Here is a 22,468-nt window from a genome sequence, read left to right on the forward strand (position 1 = left end):
ATGGAGCATAGCATTTTACAATGTCCTACACTCACTTTGCAATAGTCATGAGATTTGGCCAACAGTGCACTCACTTTGATCCTTGAACTCTAGATATAAGAGGGAACTCAGAAATCACGTAAATTTCACTTAATCATTGATACTTAACTGTATCCATGTGTTATGTAAAGCATATACATATGGCATGAATTATATAAAAATGCAACTAATTTATAACTCTAATTTATGTAACTTATATAAATTACATTAAAAAGAAGCTTTCCCATCCTTGTCTCTCCATTCCTACTATGGGGGGGGGGGCCCCCCGCAGGAATGGAAAAAACACAGGACAACAGATTTAAATTTCCCAGAATAAGAACAAGAAGGTTAGTTATTAACCCCCTAAGGCCCCATCCACATTAACCTTTCCCCTTTCCAATACTAAGAAGGTGTATTGTTGAAAATGCAACTGTGGCTTCAGGAACAAAAAATAAATAAGATCCAAGAAACACTTTATTTATTTTTGGGACAGAGAGAGACAGAGCATGAACGGGGGAGGGGCAGAGAGAGAGGGAGACACAGAATCGGAAACAGGCTCCAGGCTCCGAGCCATCAGCCCAGAGCCTGACGCGGGGCTCGAACTCACAGACCGTGAGATCGTGACCTGGCTGAAGTCGGACGCTTAACCGACTGCGCCACCCAGGCGCCCCGATCCAAGAAACACTTTAAAGAAGATTGCCGAAAGGCATTATCTTTAACTCCATAGAAACAAGGCTGCATTGGATTATAATACAACTCTAAGCTAACATATATAATTACTTGGCTCAATTTATTAAAATGAAAAAGTCTGAATAAACATGCAATAGAAGTTAACTGGCAAGACAATCCTCATGTTGAAACTCTTTAGGCAGAAAGAGGCTTTCTGCCTCTTTAGTGGAGGCTTTTTAGGTGGATGACCAAATCTAGCATAAGGACCAATCAAATCCAACTCACTTTGTACATGGTCTGAAAAATGAGATTTAATTAACAACTGGTCTCCAGAGTTATTTAGCAACTTTCTCTTTTCTCGTGATTTTCTACGACTTTCTTTTTAAGACTACTTTGTTACCTGAATGTTTATAATAACAGGGGACAAGTAACAACTCCATGAAAGATGCCAAAAATCTCAACTATGTGTAAAGGAATGACTGGGTTATGGCTCTTCCAAAAAATGGTCCGTGCTTTTACATAAACATGTAGACAAAACATGTTTTGTTTTGGCTGTGAGTACAGGACTAAGCTCGAGATTCATCACAAAGCTCGAGATTCATCACAAAGTTCTCCAAGCAGAAGGATTTCAGAGAAGGAGGTGATATCCACAACAGGGAAGAACATCTACTCAATAGGAAAATAAGCAGGCCAGATAAACAAATGTTTCTTGCACTGAAATATAAATAATATTTACTAAAATTTCACAAGTCTGAGAAGGTTTGCCAGTTATTCTGAAATGCTGGTAACAAAAAAGAACAGTAGCATTTTGAGCCTTGAGACTAGGAAGCAATCATTACCGAGCACCCACAATTAGTGAGCCAGGTACCGTTCTAGGAGTCTTGTATAGATTATCTCAACTTAAACTTTCCAACATCCCTGCAAGGTAGACATTGTTGTTTCCATTTACAGACAAGGAAACCAAGGCTCAGGCTGGTCAAGTAGCAAAGTCACAATATTAAAACATGACTCTCCTGGAATCCCATCCAAGCTATGCCTGATTCCAAAACCTAAAGTTGCTGCTACCTTCTGCCCAATAGCACCACCGAGAAATCACAACCAGAAATCATAATGACAGAACTGTTTCAGAAGCACAGAGGATCAGCTCTGGAGTCAGAAGCTCCAGATTTTAATTATGCTTCTATTGAGTGGTGGTTTCCTCCAAATTGATGGAGATGAAAATAGTACTTAACCTCATAAGGTTGAGGTGAGAAGCATATAAAAAAGCCGTAGTGAAAGCGTTTTGCAAAAGAAGTAAGCACTATTTGTTATGATACCTTCCTCTTCAAGCTTCAGCTGGTGAACTGCACCTAGGGAGCCCCTCACAGGCCAGGGAGTGACCTTGATGAGGCTGAGCAACACAGAGCCTGGAGCCAAAGAGAATAAAACTTCAGGGGTAAGGAGGGGGGGGGGGGACTTTGGCCAGCCTCTGCTCAGTATACCTTCTCAGGCACTAGACAATTGTTGTGGGCCAACTCTGTGCCAGGCACAGCCACCGTTTGCTCAGCAAGCTGCTGGCCCCGGTGACTCAGCCAGGTGAGAACTGTGGAAGCCCCTGCCTTCAGGAAAGCTTGCTTCCACCCTGTGGGAAAGGAAATTAAAACAAAACCAAACAAGCCACGGCCCAACATGAGCCTCAACCTTTCTCATCAACTTTCCCTACTCACACATACCCAACCCACTCACACAGAGACGTGGAGTGTTTTCCATGGTACACAATGGGTGCCCATATTAGACCAAGTTCTTGAAGCCCATTTATCCTCATTAAGAAACTCTATAGCGGTCTACAGTGGGGAGAGAATTTTAAAACACTGACAAGTCAGTATAATCACGTCCAAAATACAAAGGGTTCATTTCAATATAGACAAAAGAAGGTGAAAGACGGTGGAAAAGAAAATCAAGATTTGACTACATAAAAATTTTCTATATCTATATGACTAAAAACAAAATTGAAACACAAACCAAATAGAAAATTGAAGGGAAAAAAAACGAAGTCAAAATATTTATAATAAAAATGATAAAAGGTAAATAAGGATTAAGTGAAACACATAGTTTACGGCAAACAAGAAAGATACTAATTCCCAATAATAAATAAGCAGGCAAAGTTCATGAAGTTTTAACAGGAAATACAGTCAACAGTCGTATAAACATGTTTGATCTCATTAATATCAAATAAAAAAGAAAAGAAAAATAAAAGTCTTTTCTCCTAGAAAATTGCCAAATATTATTAAAATGAGAAATCATTCTGCTAATGGCAGCAAAACTTAGTACAAACTTTACTGGCAACCAATAGCAATATCAACCAAGATACTCATATGCATGCACATCCTTTGGTTCTACTTCTGGTCATCTATGACAAAGATAAAAAGGATCTGGGGGCACTAGGGTGGCTAAGTCAGTTAAACATCCGACTTCGGCTCAGGTCTTAATCTCACAGTTCATGAGTTCCAGCCCCGCATCAGGCTCGGCACTGAGCGCTTGCTTTGGATCCTCTGTCTCCCTCCGTTCCTATCTCTCTCTTGCACTCTCACTGCTCTCTCAAAAATAAACATTAAAAAAAGATAAAAAATGATCTATACAGAAAATGCTGACTGCATAAAAGACGCTCATCAAATACTGAAAACAGCCTCCTCAATGGGATTAAATAAATCAAGAAACATCCCTACATAGGATACTTTACAGTCTTTAGAGATAGTATTTACAGGGGTGCCTGCGTGGCTCAGTTGGTTAAGCGTCCGACTTCGGCTCAGGTCATGATCTCATGGTTCGTGAATTCAAACCCTGCATCGGGCTCTGTGCTGACAGCTCAGAGCCTGGAACCTGCTTCAGATTGTGTCTCCCTCTCTCTCTCTGCCCCTCCCCTGCTCCCACTCCGTCTCTCTCTCAAAAATAAACAAACATAAAAAAATGTTTTAAAAAAAGAAATAATATTTACAGTTATTTTTGTAGGGTGGGGAAGGGCAAATAAAACAATGTTAAATAAAATAAAGGGGGGGACACAAATCACATACTCAATATTTCAAATATGGGGAAAAGTACAAATAAAAAAATGTAAAGAAACACAGCAACTATAGTTGTACCTTTGTGTGGTAGGATTACTGAAGACTTTTTTTTTTTTAACTGTGTCTTTATGGTTGTTCTATGCTACTAAAATCGTCCATAAGGTGCATTATTACTTTTGAAGTTACAAAAGATTTAAATAACCATCTCCCCTGCAAATCCACAACAAACAATTGATGGAAATCCAACAACCTTCCAAACCACTCCCACCAATACCCAAACACTGTGCAGTGGGCAGGTAAGACAGTAAACAGGGGGAAGGGTGGCCTTGTTTTAAATCTAGGACTAGAAAAACATGAGGCTTGTTGATGTGAAAACAAGAACTTTTCACATCCCACTTGCCAAAACATATTTTGGAAATTCATTAACCAGAATATTTTCCATCAGAGAGAGGACTTAAACCCACACACCAAAATTATCATAGAACAAACTAGTTAAGCAAGCAGGAAGTTTACCAGGAACACCCTAAAAATTAACAATTGTTTTCACAGCTCTGATACATGCAGCCAGCTCATGTTAGCACAGAGCGTAACACAAACATTCTCCAGTTGAGTCTTCTAAACAGGAGAGCATGAAATCCTTAGAACAAGGGTTTTCCTTGGCAAGGATCACAGATGCCGCTGACACGGAGCCTTTTGGGATTCACCCTCCTCAAGGCTTGATTTTACAATCTTTGAGATGGCATGCATGGTCTGGCTTCATCCTCACAAACCCACAAGGCAGGGTTTCTCACCTTCAGCACCAGCTGTCAGTTTGAGCCGGTAATTTCTGATTACGTCCCTTGCATTGAAGGGTGCATCCTTGGACACTCGTCACTGGACTTCAGTCCTCCCTCCATCCCCAGCTGTAACATGAGAAATGTTTCCTGACTCCTACGGGGTGAAATCACCCCAGCTGAAAACCAGCAGTACAAATGATAAGCTATTATTGCCCCCATTTTACAAATGAGGAAATAGACACAGCTAGGCCCATCTAACTTCAAACCCCAAGATCCAAAACTCTATACTTGTATTTGTGCACAGGTCGGAGGCATATCTTCTAGTATAACTGCTGCCCACCCATCTCTCCTACTTGATATCCTTTGCATCACCCCCATGGAGCCTTGTCTACGCCTTGGTGCGTACTGGCTGAGTAAACCATTTCTCTTGTCATGGAAACATGTGTTGACAGTAACAGATAGAGCCTGGCAACAAAGGCCCAGTCACAGCCTTCAACAAGTATACAACCTATCTGAAGAAATAAGACATAAGGCAAGGATAAGCTCTTTAGAGCGTCGGTTTTGGAGAAAACCGTTTCCTCATCTGTCAAAGGAAGACCATACTAGTGCTGCCCTCCTAATTCACTGAGACAGTGCAAATAAAGCTCCTTCCCCAAAGCACAATTTCAAAAACCAACTAGATACTGGCAATAAATAGGCACAGGCCCTGGACAAATTAGAGCGTTTCAAAATCATCGGGCCGGAATGGACCCTCAAAAACAATCTGAATGTACTACCCACGTGGTGCTCGAGCATTTAAAAATCCAAAATTTTAATTACCTGCTTCCAGCAGAGTTTGAGGGCTGAGTTTTCACGCAGGCTCTCGGCAACAAGAGCTTCCTGAACTGCCTCAGTTGGGCCTAGAGGAAAGACAAGGAAAGGTTCAAGCACAGAGCAGAGCAACAAGCGAAGCAGAAAAGGTGGGGCTGGGCTTAAAGCTCTCCAGAGGGGCAGGCCGGGTCTCAGCACAGCAGGACAGGGGAAGACAAGCTTGGAGAAAGAGGTCAAGACCAGACGAGGTCACAAGGTGACCAGTGGGGACGCTGACCAGGTGACACCGAAGAAACATTTCTCCTAAAAAAAGCAAGGGCTGCTACAAAGCATACATTCAACTTCCATTATGCAGGTGGAGAACTTAATTTCTCACACTAAAAGATCAGCTTTCCCTGAGAACAACAGACAGATGCTTGTTTTAAATCTGCATTAAGGGTGGGGCGCCTGGGTGGCTCAGTCGGTTGAGTGTCCGACTTCGGCTCAGGTCACGATCTCGCGGTCCGTGAGTTCGAGCCCCGCTTCGGGCTCTGGGCTGATGGCTCAGAGCCTGGAGCCTGTTTCCGATTCTGTGTCTCCCTCTCTCTCTGCCCCTCCCCCGTTCATGCTCTGTCTCTGTCTCAAAAATAAATAAAAACGTTAAAAAAAAAAATTAAATCTGCATTAAGGGAAAGTGATGATTTTGCCAGAATAATGAGTCAATCTGCCCTAAAAGTAAATCCAAACGTCTTCCTTCCCAAATCCACAGGTCCTCCTGTTCTCTAAGGGCATCAGCCCAACATAAGGAAACAAGAGCCCAGAGCAGCCAGATTGCCTGCTTTTAAAATCTGCATTTCAATTAGGTGAAATCTCCCAAACTTGAAGTACTGGCTTCAATTTCTTCAAATACTGTGTAGGTCAAACAAAACCTATCTCCGTTCAGTCTCAACTGAAGGACCACCAGTCTTGCCATTAAAAACTCTTGCCAAGCCCACGGGAGGTCAAGTAAAGCTTTGGGGCTGGCAGGGTGGCCTCAAACCAAAGGTTTATTTTGAAGATCTGTCTGGCAAGGAGATGTACAATACAGGGTTTTGTTGTACATCTACAAACGAGCTGCAGGGTTTGTAGAGGCCACTTTTAGGCAAACAGGCTTGAGCAATGGAATGTAGGAAGGGCCCCCAGCGACCACCTGGATGAATACAGACAGGCCCATCAGACAAGCTGCTTTTGTTCTGCCTCAGGTGAATTCTTTCACTGCCCACACCACCAGCTTCCACACAATCCCTCATCCAACAGGGAGAGATATCCCATTTAGACACCCAGGGTCTACTTCAGAGCTGATAGGGATGTAAACCAAGGCAATGGCAGAAGCAATGGAGAGTGATTCAAAAATATACGAAAGGCAAAAATACCAGTGATGATGGCAAGGCGGGGGTCCCTAGGATACCAGACACAAACCTGACCCATTGCAACTTTGATAATGAAGGTGAGTGAATCTTTAAGACCAGAGGCATACAGGCTTAAGAGTGTGCTCTTTGACTTCTGAGAACAGAGCCATCCTCATGAACTTGTGACCTGTGTAGTTACACAGGACCCTATGCTCAGAAAGGGTCCACACTTGGTTTAATGCTCTGCTGTCGTCATCTTGAGATTCTTTTTTTTTTTTTCTTTAACACTTATTCATTTTTGATAGATGGAGAGAGAGCAAGTGCAAGTGGGGGTGGGGCAGAGAAAGAGGGAGACACAGAATCTGAAGCAGGCTCCAGGCTCTGAGCTGTCAGCACAGAGCCCAATGTAGGGCTCAAACTCACCAACTATGAGATCATGACCTGAGCCAAAGTCAGAAGCTTAACTGTCTAAGCCACCCAGACGCCCGTTGAGATTCTTAGTTTAACTCTGAACTTGTGTTTTATAAGGGAGGTCTGAAGGGGCAATGTGTGAGCAGAGGAGATCCCATGTAATATGTGTGGCTGCCATTTTTACACCGTGTTTGCAATACCTCAAGAGCACAGAATTTCTGTAGATTCATGATGCATGGGATATTAGCAAGACTAGGTCAAGGTAGCTGTGTTACCAGTGTAACCAAATGAGCAGGCAGGTGAATGCTGACAGCTCCCAGAAGCTGTGCTTTCCATTCAAAGAAACCACAACTTGCTCTGCACACAGAAACAAAGCAATGTCTTTCTAAGAAATACAAACAACCAAAGAATCCTATCATATCCTCTTACTCTTATTACTTCCCACTATTAGCCAACCATGTACACCGAAAATAATAGCACAGAAGGAAAAGGAGAGATAGGGCAACCCATGGTTCTTCTTCCTTTCAGTCCTTCCTTCAAGCCAGCCCCTTCCTTCTGTAAGACAAAGGCTGATAGAATGCATGTATCAAGCAGTGAAATAAAAAAGTAGTGAGATAAGGGGCGCCTGGGTTAAGCATCCACCTCTTGGTTTCCTCTCAGGTCATGATCACATAGTTTATTAGATAGAGATCCGGTTCAAGCCTCACGGCCGGCTCTGTGCTGAGAGCACAGAGGTTGTTTGTGATTCTCTCTCTCTCAAAATAAATAAATAAAAGAAAAAAAAGCAGCAGTGAGTTAGTTTTGAACAGTGTTTCCACGTTCTGGTAAGAACAATACACATGTGCATGTATAAATTACAAAATATGAAGTGTGTGATTTCAGTAATTCTGCAGATGTGTCAAATGCTCTTAAATTCTTTTTGTTAATGTTTATTTGTTTCTGAGAGACAGACAGACAAAGCACAAGCAGGGGAGGGGCAGAGATAGAGACACAGAATTCAAAGCACACTCCAGGCTCTGAGCTGTCAGCACAGAGCCCAACGCAGGGCTCCAACTCACAAGCCATGAAATCTGAGCCGAAGTCAGATGCTTAACGAACTGAGCTACCCAGGCGCCCTTCAAATACTCTTATATTTATACTTAACGCTGGCTGTACCATATAAGAAATAAAAATCATGCTAATAATTTAAATTTTTAATTTTCCTTCACTTAGAATGCTATTAAATAGCAAGCACGAGAACAAGTCAAGAAAGTATAGAAGAAAAGGAAAAGCTTTTCATGTTAGTACCTTTAACATGGATTTTTCCTCCTGCTTTTTGAACGAGGAGCCACACATTTTCATTTTACACAGGGCTCCAAAAATTATGTGGCCAGCCCCACTGAGAACCATTGAACTCAGGAACACCATACCTATCTAAAACGCTACACACACCTGGGTAAGTTCCTCCTGATATCCTTCAATTTTAGTATATGTGCTGCCGAAGTGAGCACTCCTGATATCCTTCAGAGCAAACCCAGAAATATCCAAGGCTGGACTGATGGGAGTGCTCCATTAGTTCCATGCTCCTAATTACCGAATCCCTTTAGTCCTTTCCACCTACCCCCTCAGGTCATTACGACAACAAATCTCCTGAGATACTACAACTCAGCATTGTTTCCGACTAAAGATCACTCTAAAATCCATCCGTTAAACCAAAGACTACAGAAGACCGTAACCAAGAGCAGCATCCAATGCAGACACCTTCTACAGGGTATTTTGCCATGCTTTGGCGGGTCAGTTTTGACCAAACTCAGGCTGTTTCTCACCACTTGGAGCACTTGGGTTTCCCCAGGGAAGTGGTTCTGTGAACGATGAAATCTGGTAGTCTAAAAATTCCTCCTTCAAATACAGTCAAGTTTTCCTTTGTCTCATTTCATTCTCCTCTTCTTTTTGTAGCCACCACTTTCCACTTCAATAAATTACTTTCCTGCCTGGAGACACATCCTGACAAATGTGTCAGCTTGTATTGTTTAGATGAGAGACTTCGGTCATTCTTTCAAATTTTTCCTCTGCACCAATAATCCCCAAGAGCCAGCCTCTCAGGAGCCTAAGTCGCCTGTCTATGAATTTCCTTTCACTGATTCCTATTACACTGAAAAAATGCAGACTGCCTGCGGTGAACTTACTCAACTCTTATCGCTTCCAATCACATTTTTTTCTGTTTCCCCCCATCCTTTCTTCCATCCTACCTGAAGAAAGTTCTTATGGAGTTCAAGGCTAACCAGGCATTCGCCCCCCTGATTTTTAATCCATCTGTGGCCCCCTCCCCTAGACTTTGTACTCATTCCCCCCCCCTTGCTTTTGCTGCTTTCACACTACCCCCTGTACCTGTGCCTGCCTCAAACCAAGCTGTCGCAGCATGCTTCTCCTTGTCCGATTCCTTGAAAGGCTGGGCTAATGGGCCACCTGCAGCTCATCTCCTCCCTTGTAATAGCCAGGTTTTTGCACTCTGGATTCCATCTCTACTGGACTAATGAAAATATAGTAAAACCTTGGTTCACAGCTAAATCGTTCTGGAAACATGCTTGTAATCCAAAGCACTAGTATATAAGAGTGAATTTCAAGAACCATTGGCTCAGCTGTGATCATGTGACACTTGGCATCACATACGACTCATAGGGCAAGACACTGCTCGCTTACCAAATTAACATGTATTAGAGGTGTGCCTGGGTGGCCCAGTCTGTTGAGCATCTGACTTCGTCGCTTCAGGTCATGGTCTCACAGTTCATGAGTTCGAGCCCCATATCGGGCTCTGTGCTGACAGCTCAGATCCTGGAGCCTGCTTCAGATTCTGTGTCTCCCTCTCTCTCTGCCCCTCCCCTGCTTGTGCTCGGTCTCTCTCTCTCTCTCTCAAAAAGAAGTAAACGTTAAAAAAATGTAAAAACAAATTATTAGAAATGTTTGCTCATCTTGCAGAACACTTGCAGAACAAGTTACCCGCAATCTAAGGTTTTACTGTACACTCTCCAAGTTCACAAATGACCTGGTAGCTGGACCAGTGGCAGTTGACCTGTCCTTGTAACGGGTCTGTTGTGCCAGATGGCAAGGACAGTCCCCCTGTGTAGGGTGTGCTTCTTCCCTTTGCTGTCACCATCTTCCCCTTCTCTGGTGGTTCGTGCTCTACCTCCTTTAATAAATTTTCTTTAGCCTCATCATGCCTCAATGCCAAGAGTTCCTTGACGGTTTGTACTTTGCTTCTCTTTTTATTCTGCATCTTCTTTAAAATAGGTGAAGGGGGTAGGGGATAAGAGGTACAAACTTCCAGTTACAAAATAAATAAGTCACAGAGATTAGAAGTGTAGCAGAGGGAACATGGTCAATAACGTTGCAATAACACTGTATGGTGACAGGTGGTACCTACATCTAGTGTGGTGAGAGCACTGCAGAATGTACAGAATTGTCGAATCATTATGTCATGCACCTGAAAATGATAGAACGCTGTATGTCATCTTTCATTAAAAAATTTAAATAAAAAATAAAATAAAATTGGGAACATTTGACATATTGTACACAGCCTAACAAATAGCAATAACTAAATTTTTAATTTTGCCTTGTATTTCTTTCTGAAGTATTTTATGGTTTGTTGTGCTTCAGCAAATTATTGGCATCACTCTAGGATTTCCAAAAATAAATCAAATGCAAGATGAACTGTACTCATTATTTATCCATAACAGAGGACATCTTTTCTTGACATTAAAAACTTCCATGGCTTAGAAATAATTTATCAACACTAGACTCAAATAAACTTCAGTATACCATATCCTGTCATGGTTCCTTGTCCCATATTTTCTAGTCATTTAAAAATACTGGACTATAAACAATAATAAATTAAATACACATAAAGTGTAAAAAAGAAGAGTTCCCTGAAGGCTCTGTACTTGCTTCCCTTTTTATTCTACATCATCTTCTGTAGTGAGTTCATCTACCTTTAATTGTTGTGTAACAGCTCCGTGGAAATGATTCATCAATCTAGGATTCTGCCTAAACTCCAAACCTAAATTTCAAATTCTTAACACCTTTGTGTAGATACATCAACTAACAGTTCTTAATGGCTTCTGACAATGCCAAGTCCAGAAATAAGCCAGAGGCAATAACATGAAGTGGTTGAATATTCTGACCCTAGAGACTGTACCTACCTGCATTTAACACGGAGTCCAACACAAACAATCTAGGGAAATTCATCTAGCCTCTCTGTGCCTCAGGCTCCTCATCTGTAATGTAGGAATAACAGTGTCTTTTCTTAGGGCTGATGTAGGGATTAAATCTAAGTTAAAATATTTAAGGTACTTAGAACAGTGCTTGCGCTGTGTAAGTAGGAGCTATTATTACTCTTGCTGCTGTCGTTCCAAAAACCTAATGAGACAGGTACTGTTACTTTACCCATTTATATAATGAGAAGACAGAGATAGGTTATTGTGGGTCATGATGGAATCTCAAATTCCAGGTGTCCAATTCTTAATTCATCCTATTTCCCATTAAAATTCAACTTTCACTTGTATGCCTTTCTTGACTGAAGGTGTTCTGCCCTTCTCCCCACCCCTCACCACTTATACTCTAGTCACATTCAACATACTATTTCCAAAGTCACCTTTATAACCTAATTCTCATAATTCTCCCCACCTGTAAAAGAATCTCATTTTAAAGCATAACCTTGTCACTCTCTTAAAAACCCTCTAAGGGCTGACTCCATTATATCTTACCTCTCTTAATATTGATCTCTGGATCTTACCTTTCTCTAAAATTCATCTCACCACATTCTACCTTTGCTCCAAACCCCAGTGGGCTCATCTCCCCCTTCTACCGCCTCAAAATCTCCTACTCCTCCTTCAGGGACCATTCAAATCCCACCTCCTCTAGCAGGACCCCACCAAACCCAACCTTTCATTTGAGTGACTCATGCAACTCATAGATAGCACACTCTTCCCATACCTACCTCCAAAAGGCCTAATGAATCAATTTTTTAAACTTTAATACTTCCTATATCTCAAGAGTAATGTGTGTTGTAAAATAAACAGTATGCTTTAAAAAAAATTAAAACCCCTCTCATCTTCCCTGCCATGTTAATCGACATCCCATAAATTACCTCCCAATTTAACAATTTTTCATGCCTTGACAAATATAAACTATACATGTGTGCTTGGTTGTTTTTCTTAATATACAATAGACATCTAGTCAACATATTTTTTTTCAACCATTTTAACAGCTAAATAGTATTCTAAATCGGTTTTGTATTATGGTTATGTGTAAGGAGGGCCTTCTCCTTTCTGCCCCCATCTCCTATACATGAATATTCCCAAGGATAAAGGCCATGTTTTGTCCTCACATCTTCAAAAGGACCTCACACCAAGGCCAAGAATTGCTTACACACACGTAATATCCTATTTCATCCTCACAACCACCCAGTTATTCCCATTTCACAGAAGACAAAAATCACACAGCCAATAAGGACATGGGCTTTTAATCTACATCTGTCTGACTCTGGAGCCAAACACCTTTCATTGATGACCTAGGCTATAACTAATAAATTTCTCATAAGGACATCCTCTGCCTTTTCACCCCATGTTGGGACACAGAAAAGCTCCAAATATTCTGGTGTAGGCAGGTGGCACTGAGGATAAGAGATGGGCGCTGGGACGAACGGTGAGCAGGAAGAGTTCAGTGGCTGCAGGTGTAAAGCTAACGGCCCATTCAGTACTTCAATCTGTGTTTACTGAGAACCTACTCGAAGTTGAATTTCTTGCCTCTTCAGGCTCCCCATTACACTCTCCCTCAGCAGCGGCTGCCACCATTTGTTAAAAATGTATATGCCAAATGTGCCACTATTAATTCTATTAATAATTTCTCATTATTTCTCAATTATTCCTAAAAATTCTGTGAGACAAGTATCAGTACCACCATACTAAAGATGGAAGAACTGAGACTCAGAGAAGTTACTTGCCAATATTAGAATGTAATAAATAGTAGGGCACCTGGGTGGCTCAGTCAGTAAGCGTCTGACTTCAGCTCAGGTCATGATCTCACAGTTTGTGAGTTCGAGCCTCGCATAGGGCTCAATGCTGACAGCTGGAATGCTGACAGGTTCCAGTGCATGGAACCTGCTTCAGATTCTCCGTCTCCCTCTCTCTCTGCCCCTCACCCTTTCACACTCTTTCTGTCTCTCTCTCTCAAAAATAAACAAACATTAAGAAAAATTTTAAAAAGATTGTAATAAATAGCAAAGCCAGGATTAAAGCTGAGGGTTATTTGCTCCAGTCTGACCCCTCTCTGGTCATACAGAATGCTGCCTTTCAATTCGTAGAGAAAAGATGAACTATGACTTTTTAAAATTTAGACTCAGGATTACATTTGGCCACAAGTAAGAGACCCAATTTCTGTGGTCTAACCAAATAGAGATTTTATTCTTCTCACAAAAAGTCAAGAAATGGGCAGACACGGTCTGGTACAGCAGTTCCAAAATGCCATCAGCTTCTCAGCCTGCTTAACCCTTAAGCTACTAGTCTGTGGTCACAAGATGGTTTCTCCACTTGGAAAACAGCCTTTGTGTTCCAGGGAGAAAAACGTACAAAGAGCAAAAGGCAAACTCACAGAGGCCATCCCCTTGTAAGAGCTTTGACTGTGGTGGGGAGCCCTACCCACCTACTTCCGTCTCATTGGCCACGACTACTAGCACTTAGACACCCTGCAAGGGAAAAATTAAGTTTTTGTTTTTTGGGTTTTTTTGTTTTTATGGTGGTAAATTAAACAAAATGAGTTTAGCTGTAGGGAAGAGGTGGGTAGGAAGGATTCTGGTTGGCATCTAGCTGTGTCTGCCCCAGAGGGTGATGTAGATAGAGCACAAGTCACGCTAGAGAATCAGGTATTCTGGAGAGAAAAAAGCAATGAAAGAACCTTAACTCCGTGCTGAGAAGCTGCCTGAGAAGCTGACTTCGTGCAAAGTCACAAACTGCCGGGAGCGGGGGCTGGAAGAACGCGAAAGCATCCAAAGCAGCTGATCCAGAGGAAAAACACGGAGACCCAGGTGACTTCACACAAATCATCCTGACCAACTCACAGGTTCAACCAGAGTCTCTCCTGAGTCCTCGCCGCTTCCCTTCCTCCCACTCACTTCCTGGAGTCAATACAGATGGGAACCTACAGGCTCAGACTCTTCTATCATTCATAAGAAGAAATAGAGCGTGTGCAAATTCCGATTCAAACAAAATAAAACTCTCTACGATGTGTTGTTATAAGCAGCAGCATCTTTAGAGAAAGATAATGGTTGCAGAAACATCATTTATGCAACTGTGGCCACAACAACAAGTTATATTAAGAAAGCGGGCCATAGACTTTTCGCCTCAGTTTCACTTTCTCGTAAAGAAAGCAAACTCAGTAAACTTTCCTCACAAAAACCTGATAAAACCCTGTAGTAGCAAGATGACATTTGTGCAAAACGCTATAGTGAGAAAGGTGATAAAGGGCCAGCAAAAAAGGGACTAGATCCTGTGAGCTAGATCCTACGTACAGAGAGACAAAATAATGTAAGCATATTTAGTGATACAGTAGAGTTTTACATTCATAGCACGAAAGAATTAATGCACTTCCCAATGGGCCTACCTACTTCTTCCCAAGAACCACCTTGCTTGCCTAAAGAACGGAGCCACATATGAATGGGCTTGGCAATGAAAACAGCATCTTTACTCTCTCTTACCAGGTAAAATTAAGTTTGCCCTTGTTAACAAACACACACAAGGGATCAGCACACCTGCTCTCTCAAACTTGCGTCTGTTTTTTTATGTCAAATGCTTGATTTCCCTAAATTAAAGGAGAGGTGAAAACAACTAGACTTACTCTGGAGTTCGGAGGGTGTCCATAAAACCCACAGCCAGCCCCGGACATGACAGGATTTGATCTTCCTCCTCCAGGATTCATATTTGAGACATAAGCCTTTGCCAGAATGAGTGATACTGAATGCAATTCGAGTTTGTACAATTTCTTCAGTCATGGACATTTTTAGGTACACCACTGTACAGAAACCACCAAATGATCTTTCTATTCTGAACGCATTACATTTGCCAAAAAAAACTAGGATTTGCATGTGGGCCAGTCAAAATGTGAGTCACAGCAAGTTTTAGGGAGACACATAACCAAAGTCCAGTCACAAACTGTGACAACACACCCATCGGGACCACTCGGAGTCCAAACCCACATCTCAGAACTAGAAGCTCTTCAACGGGTCCAGACTGGTACACATTTCACTCAGATCCTCCTCTCCCCTACAAAAGTGCCTAACAAGTGTGCAAACTTAAAACTTCCAGACGGGCCTGTTTTTTAATCTACAATCCAGTTGTTTGGTGTTTTAGATCCTTCAAAATGGAAAAAAGTACTGAAGCAAAAGTAATCCTCACCACTTGGCCTTTTGAAACATTATCAACTTACACCAAACTGACATCAATGACTATATTTAAAATAAACAGTGCAAAATAGAAGAGTCTTTGTTTTTTTGTAGGGTGGGTAGGTTCAGTTAAGTTGTTTTAGGCCATTACCTCCAATTACTAAAGCATCAGTCTTTGTGGTTGTAATATACATGGCTGAAGCTGTAGGCTTTTTGACTAGGAAGAAGGTTCTGACGTGCACTGTGACGAGTTTAAGAAACAAATGCAACCACACAAGCCCAGAGCAGTTTTTGGATAGTGTCCATTTTTGGACAATTTGATGACTGATTTAACAGTGAAATTATCAACCTTTCGTTGAAGGGAACTGCTGGCCAGAAGACAGACACTTTGTTCCATTTATCCCCAAACAACACCCAGTGTCACTGATCTTAACAGCTTTGCCTCTCATACTTACACCCATCTGTTCAACCATGGTTAAAAAATAATAATAAATCCTAGCTCCCTGATATATTTCACAATTGGCTGCTCAACTGTGACTATTTTTTCTTCTTAATTTCAGAACTAATAGGGCTTTCTAGGGAAATCTCTGGGAATAAAAAGGGCATCATTATGCAATATCTCTTGCCTACGGCTCCACCTTGAAGCAGTATTTAAAAAAGAATCGAGATACACGCCCTAATGTGAATGAATAGTCATTAATTTGCTCATTCACTCAATGTTTTGAAAAGGTAATTCAAATCAGGTCAGAAACATGTAATAATATCTTTGAAAAGACAGAATCAGATGAATGAGGTCTCTTTCAGGTTAACAGTTTGAACAATGTGCTATTTGGGAATTAGGAACATTTTTAAATGGGAGATGAAAAACTGAAAAAGTTAATTTTAATGTAACAAATTACCAAAGGAATCTAAATTGACTAAAAATACAAATATTTCCTACTTTTGGAAATTATGTTTTAAAAAGGAGTCAGCTAGGGGGGCCTGGGTGGCTCAGTCAGTTGAGCGTCTAGCTTCAGCTCAGGTCATGATCTCACGGTTCATGAGTTCGAGCCCCGCTTCGAGCTGTGTTCTGACAGCTCAGAGCCTGGAGCCTGCTTCAGATGGTGTCTCCCTCTCTCTCTGCTCCTCCCCTGCTCACACTGTCTCTCAAAAATAAATAAAACATTGAAAAAAAAAATTTTTTTTTTAAAAAAAGGAGTCAGCTAGTCAGTAACAGTGAAAAAGTGACCTTGTTCTGATTTATCTCATGCTGGGACAGTGAGTGACAAAAAGACTACATACATAAGCAGTTAAACTCTCCCTCACTGAACTTGTTTCCAAAAAAACTTGTTTCAATGATGCCCTTGAAATTAGGCACTATTGATCTGGAACTACATTGCGCCCTGCATTTCAAGTTAACATTTGTCCACAAAGGCCAGATTATCCTTTTTTTTTTTAAGCAGCTATTGGAATTATGATAGATGCTGGTTGAAGAGAATTTAACCAAAACCTGATCCTACCCTTCTCAGTAACTCAAATATCTTTCAAATTTTGTCCTTTGAAAAGTACTGTATTTTACTATAGTACATATGCCTTATAAACACAGAGAAAGAGAAACAAATATTGGTTAAAACTAAGTACACAAAATTAGTGTTATTACTCAAACTATGAATGAAATTTAAAGTGCTGGCATATTCAAGTCCCAAAGCCAGGACCTGCTTCTTGGAAAGAAAACTTAAATCTGAATTTGGCACATCAGGACAACATCGTAAAGATACTCCTTACTGGACTGGTTATTACAAACTGCAGTTTGAACACTATTAACCAAGGCTCCAGTGAGCTCACATTAGTCCACAGGAATTCTGCATTACCTCCTCCTTCCTGCTGAAAAAGTACAGTGGAAAATACAGTATGTTTTATGTACTTCCTATAGAACATATATAGAAAAGACTTATCCACCACTATCTCAGAGCCACTGAGCAACTGCTATTTCTTAGCCCCAAAACACAAACCAAAATTAAAATGTTCTGACCTTTTCAGTAAAACACGCCTTCCCTTTGCAAAAAGCCTGCTCCTGATCCACCCTGTACTAATTTTTTCAAGAACTAAGAATTAACACAGATCCAGGTGTTTTAGAAACAAAAGCAAAACAAACCACTTCTTTCTAGCTCTGAAACCTGACTGTCATCTGGCTTGAAAGATGGAGAACCCCATCTATGAAGTCCTGTGTTCCCTATTTCTCTACTTGGATTTACTAAATTAATTCAGCTTCTTTCTTTCCTCGCCTCCTGGAAATGCCCTTTCATTCAAGGCACCTGGGATGCAGTTTTTGACTCACAATGAAGTTCACACCTGACCTGGCAACAGAAGGATCCTCACTGCTGAGGAACAGTGGTGAATGAAAAGGGAAACTGGACTCAGAGGTCTCAGCCCATATGGTTGTTGTGGTTTCCCCCCCCTCCCCCCTCCAAAAGAAAGAGACTTAAGCACTGATAAGTGAGGTTCTCAAACAGTTTATGGAATTCTCTTCCCAGAAAGCCAATCCACAGCCAATTAGCTACCTGGGCACAGACAAGATCTCCAAGCAGGAAAAAGGGTTTCAAACAGGAAATAAACAAAAAATTAGAATTCTCTATTGCCACTTCTCAAACTACCTTTTCCTCCCAACGGCCAATTGCTTTTCCTAAACACCAAACTTAGACACTAAATTAAGTTCTTCCTCTACTGCTCTCTGCACTTCTTACTGAAAGGATTTGTTTTGGTCCCACATGCTGAAAAATCCACGCTCCTATAATTAAGAGTTTGTCACGCCTCCCACACTATTTCCCTGTTCAAACTCTCTTCTGTAAAAACGATCCTTGAAAACGCAACTACCAGCCCTCATCCTTTTCTCAAGCAGCCACAGAAAACAGATCCCAAGATCCTCAGCAGCCTTCCTAGCCCCTCCAGATCAGAAAGTTGGCAATGAAAGGGATTCTCAGTTAATATGTCAGAGTGAAAGGAGATGGGAGTTTTAGAAGTGTGCCCCCAAGAGACGAGTTTTCCCACAGCTCATAATTAATACACCCCAAGTGAATTTCTCACATCCTGTCCTGACTGGACTCAATAAAGGGATTTTTTATGTTGATACATAAGAATATTAAGAATAACTTTCATTTAGGTCAACATGTAACAGGCCACAAGGAAACTAAAAAATACACAAAACTTTCGTTCTCTCTCAAAAAGCACAATTTTGGGGTCGAAATGTCATAAACTTTTTGTCACACATTTAAATACAACCCCCCCCCCCCATACACACACACTTCTCTAACTGGGGTTTTCAAGTATTACTGGGAGACTAGGGTGTGGGGGGTCTAAGGACACAGACAATACCTTACATGTCCATCCTGTAGGTATTTTTCACATTTAAGCTAGTTGGGAGCCCTAGGAGTTAAGCCCCCCACCCCACCCCCAGAAAAGTTCCCGTTCCCCCTGGGAAACAGGAGTGAGTTGGAAAGGAAATCGACCCGGGGAAGAGGAGGAGCGGCTGCAACACCCAGCTGCAACCGCACAACGGTGCCACTTCCCTCCGGTCTGTGAGAGGAGCCAAACGCCCTTACCTGGGGAGTGGAGAGCCGCCGGCGCCAGTTCCAAAAGTTCTGGTTCACCTTCCGTCCGAGTTCAAAGCCCCAGCACGGTGGCCCCGCCGCAGGCTCCCAGCCCGAACCCTTTCCCGTCCCGCTCCCGCCTTCCCCACCCTCTCGGCCCTACACCATGTCAGGAATCCGGGCAGGCACAGAGCTAGGAGCTGACATCACTCCCAGTTCCAGGTACCTCCCCCTCCCACCTCCCACTCGCCTTCTCTCCTCCCTCCCTGCGGGAATTAGCCAAAGAGAGTTCGCAAGGGGGTGGGGTCGGCCGCGCCCGGGCGCCCGCTCATTGGGCCCGGAGACCGTCACTCAGAGGAGTCAACTAATTTTATACATTCCTCGCTGAGCTAGACCACGGCTGGGAGTGGGTGGTGGTGGGAAAAAAAAAAAAAAAAAAAATGCTGCCTTTGCTGCTATCTCTAAGAAAAGGGGGTAAGTGGTATGGGCTAGAACCTTGCAGATCGTGTTTTAAACTTCTCCTGGGGTATTTACTACGTCCCAGATCGGAAACGAAACTAACCCACCCCAGCCCCCTTTTTAAGGAAAAACAATTGCCTCTGTGTCACGGGCAAGTACGAGTCCCGCAGCGCGTGGAGCAGAAAATGGCTAGCTTTAAGTCATGCAAATAAAGGAAAACGGCAGCTCACTGTTCTTCCCTTTCATCTTGGGACTGCTGGGTGTTCCCTTAGATGGGGAATTTAGAACTTCAAAAGCTCCGGAAAGGTTTGGACGAGAAAACCGCGCGACCCAGCTCTGAATTGTTATCCGGTGGCGTTATCAGCCATGTGCTGCTGCTTTTGCTTTTAGCGGTGAAAATCACACCACACGAGCTTCGGACACACACAAAAAAATGAATCTTTGAAGTAAGAAAAATTACTATTTACCTTTTTAAGTACCTTAAGGCTGTTGCTTTCATGCACTATTGAAAAGGGAGGGGAGGAGGGGAATCTCACAATTGAGTTCAACAAGCCACATGAGAATAATTACTATTGAATGGAGCCAATTGCAGTGGCTGAGCTATCAATTAAGAATTAACTAACATTTACCCTTGACGGATATCGTGCTGCATAATCCCCGTGGCTAACAGAACAGAATGATTCTCGGGAGATGGTTCTTTCAGTTTGCCTAATATCTGATCCAAGACAGAACTGAATGGTGAACTGTGGCTCTATTTGTATGAGATATAGATAGCACAGTATCCATTATCTTCTGTAAGTACAATGAATTAAGTATTGGCTTTCTCTTGGTTTGTATTGTTTGCTTTTTGATTGATGACAACATCTCCTACATTTCATTATTCTGCCAAAAATTGTAGATAGATGCACAGAGTCAAACACTGTGCCTCATTTAATCCTCACAACCAATCTGCAAAGTGTCATTAGCCCCACCTTAACATAAGGAATCAAAGGCTCAGCAAGATTATATAGAAGTAAATTACTCCAGAACATCCAGAACTGGGCTTGAAACCAGGAACCATTTGACTCCCAAACCATTTTCTCCCTTTATAGTAGTGATTGCCCACAACAGACACTCATTCAGACACTATAATGCTGAAAAAATCCATCGACCCAGACTTCTGTCACAGATCCACTTTCCATTACACCATTGTGCTGTTTGTCAGACCTATAGTATTCCAACCTCATAGCGTATTTCTGACTTCATTTTTCCCCAGCTCTAAGTGTTTCTATGCATCCATCACCACCAAATGAGTTTTCTAAAACACTGTTTGCTTTTGCCATTAACATCTTCTCCTCTAAATCAGACCCCCTTTCCCTACAATTCTTAGCTAGCCATTCAAAACTCTCCCTAACCTGGCCTCTATTTACCTTTCCCACCTTATCTCCCACTTCACTCCTGGGAAACCCTCTGCTATATTCCAGCTGGTCTACTCACAGATCGCTGCTTGATTCTTACCTTCTGGCCTACCTGGAATACCAGCTCTTCTTTGTGTTAACTCTTGCCCTTTCCTCAAAGCCTAACTAAAGTCGTAGTCCTCACTGTGTGCTACAGTGAATGGAAAAAGGGCTGGGGGTCCGTTGCGCAGTTCTGGCACTTACTGTGTAACTGGGCAAGGCACTGAAGCATCCATCAGAAACCTTGGTAACGACACCTTTATACAATGGGGCTGATAATACATCAAAGGTTATTGTAAGGGTTATTGAGGTTGTACAGAGATATAAACATATGGGTAATTACGTCCAGTTTTATGTATTTCCTTATCTTCCCACAGGATTAAGCAAGCTCCATGCTTAATCCTCTTTGTATTCCTTACACGTTATTCAAACACTCAAAAATATGGGACTACAGAAAAATGGATCATCATATCACTCCTAACCCCCGTCCATTCCTTAATGCACCCAAACCACCAATAATCTCACAGCCGGAAATCATAACTATCCCTGCCCCCTCAGTCAGGGACACACTTGTCGGTGGTGCCTGTTGCCTGCTTTGTTCCCCAAATGCTTTCCAACAGTGGCTGGGTGGCTACCAGTCATTCTTCCAGCCCCAGTCCTAGGATGGCTGCATCCTGGCTCACATGCTACAACCAGCAGTAGATGGGGGAGGGAATGTCCCACCCCCATAGGGATGGCTGGATGGAATAACAGGAAGTCGCCTCCCATCCCCTCTGCAGCTGGAGTGATAACAGCTGCCATCAGAGTCCAGAAAACAAAACAGTCAAGAGGAAAGCTGAAAACAGGCCCAGGCTGGAACAGTAGTGTTCAAACCAAGGGTTCCAGAGTGGGTGAGGAAGGAACCAATGGGCAAGTTCAGCCTCCTTCTCCCTGCACCCCTCCTCTCTCTGTTCTATCTACATTTAGGCTTCACCATAATGCTCCATTTACCAAAAAAAAAAAAAAGGACATATGTATAGCACTGGCCTCTGGCTATCTTGGAGAAGCCCCAAAGGATAACAGCAATGTAGCAGAAGTGAAATAGGATGCATGAGGAACAGATACCCAGACTTTACCCATTATCCTGGATTCTAGCTGGCTTCATGGAAAAGTCCATCTACAACTCCTGTGGTTTCAACACTAATGAGCTCTGCAGGTCTAGATATCTATTTCCTGCCTAGTTATTCCTATGGTTAGCCTTACCTTTAATACCTATAAATTGTGCCAGATGCTAACACTATGGGGTACAGGTAGGGAGAGGAATACTTTCAAAGTGGGAGAAACCTGCAGGGAGTAACAAAAATAGAACTTGAAATGGACTGTAAAGGTCATTTAATGCACCAATTGGCTGGAAGAACCCCTTCTACAGCATTCCTCACAAGTAGCCTTGAAAGGCCCTGCTTGGATTTACCTGGCAACGAGGAGCATACAAACTAGGAGAGAGGCCCACTCAAGATCTTTCTTCT

At 42.3% G+C, this 22,468-nt stretch overlaps 1 protein-coding gene across 9 annotated transcripts in view; it reads right to left on the bottom strand.

Moving 5' to 3' along the window:
• Window positions 1-19,212, bottom strand: part of PPFIBP1 (PPFIB scaffold protein 1) — a 178,674-nt gene extending 159,462 nt beyond the window's left edge. For 6 of the 9 annotated variants that reach the window (XM_040488566.1, XM_040488571.1, XM_040488569.1 and 3 more), the window contains exons 1-2: window positions 19,081-19,212; window positions 5,324-5,403 (exon numbers count right to left, since the gene is read on the bottom strand). The gene's annotated coding sequence lies outside the window, so the exon portion shown is untranslated. The remainder of the gene's footprint in view (window positions 1-5,323; window positions 5,404-19,080) is intronic. The other 3 variants (XM_040488573.1, XM_040488572.1, XM_040488567.1) reach the window with 2 other exon arrangements.
• Window positions 19,213-22,468: the final 3,256 nt, after the last annotated feature.

The sequence above is a fragment of the Herpailurus yagouaroundi genome, unplaced genomic scaffold, assembly GCF_014898765.1.
Source record: "Herpailurus yagouaroundi ecotype Mexico unplaced genomic scaffold, PumYag 166, whole genome shotgun sequence".
Lineage (NCBI taxonomy): Eukaryota > Metazoa > Chordata > Mammalia > Carnivora > Felidae > Herpailurus > Herpailurus yagouaroundi.